General features: G+C 50.6%; 1 protein-coding gene across 3 annotated transcripts in view; it reads left to right on the top strand.

Moving 5' to 3' along the window:
• The window catches only part of LOC106871874 (SHC-transforming protein 1), a 74927-nt gene that overhangs the window by 67476 nt on the left and 6299 nt on the right, over window positions 1–1152 (top strand). The gene's annotated exons all lie outside the window — the stretch shown is intronic.

Raw genomic sequence — 1152 nt, 5'->3', positions numbered from 1 at the left:
GGGTGGGGATTCACAAAAAGACAAAGACAGGTGGTGTAGACAACAAACAGATGTATTAGTTTAACACTCGGAAAGTGAAAAAGTCTTTAGTGTTTTGAGCCTACACTCTTCCACAGAAAGAAACAAGGAGAGAAAATAAAGAATATGTTGTGGCTAGTGATCTATCATGGCGAATGCTGGACAGAAGGGTCACACAGGAGAGCTAGGAAGAAGGGGAGATAATAAAGTAGTGGTGATCCCAAAACAAAGGTGCGCGTGCGTGTGTATAAGAGAGTATGTATGTGCATGTGGAAGAGGGCTGGTGACCTTGACATGTGTGTGTGTATGTGTAGGTGTGAAGATGTGGGGCTGGGAATTGGTCAGTGCTAGTGTGTACCTGGTGGTATGATGTGATGTGTTGTGTGGTATGGTAGTATAGTGGTGTGGTGTGATGGTGTTGAGAGGTGGGATATGTCGGAGTGGGTGTAAGGGATGGGGTGGGGTTATGAGCGCAGGGGGAGGAGGAGATGGGTAGGAGTGAAGAGAAGAGAGAAGGAGAGTAGGAGTCAAGAGAAGAAGTAGGAGTCTGAGCAAGAGAGGACAGGTGGGTGTGAGGGGAGGAGGTTAGATGAAGAGGTGAGCCAATGTGGAGCGAAGAGAGAATATTGATCCCTGTTCATGGTGCAAACGGGAGTCCGGATGGCCCGTGTGCAAGGACAATCCGAACACAGACAGGTGTTGCAAAGAGTGACCAGTAAAGCAGAAATGGTGCGAGACCGGGGTGTCATTGCCAAGTCAGATGTCTTGGAGGTGTTCCGCGAACTGGTCAGCCAAGCGGTGTCCCGTTTGCCTGATGTATAGAGAAGGGCAGAGAGAGCAGGAGATGCAGTAGATGACATTGGTAGAAATGCAGGTGAAGGAGTCAGTGATGTGATAGGGTCAATGGTGGGTGCCTGTGAGGAGGGTGATGTTGGAGAGGTAAGGGCAAGTGCGGAGCATGGGTGGGAGCAGGGGAACGAGTTGGGTTAGGGAAGAAGCTGTGGACTAAGTGGTCTCGTAGGTTGTGAGCTCGTTTGAAGGAGAGGCGGGGTCAGTTAGAGAAAATGTGCGAAGTGGAGGGGTCGGACTGGAGTCGCTGGAAGGCTCAGAGAATGGTGCGTTGGAGAGGTGGGG

The sequence above is a fragment of the Octopus bimaculoides genome, chromosome 9, assembly GCF_001194135.2.
Source record: "Octopus bimaculoides isolate UCB-OBI-ISO-001 chromosome 9, ASM119413v2, whole genome shotgun sequence".
NCBI classification, from domain to species: Eukaryota; Metazoa; Mollusca; class Cephalopoda; order Octopoda; family Octopodidae; genus Octopus; species Octopus bimaculoides.
The sequence above is the reverse complement of the archived record's forward strand: the minus strand, read 5'-3'. Positions and strand labels throughout refer to the sequence as shown.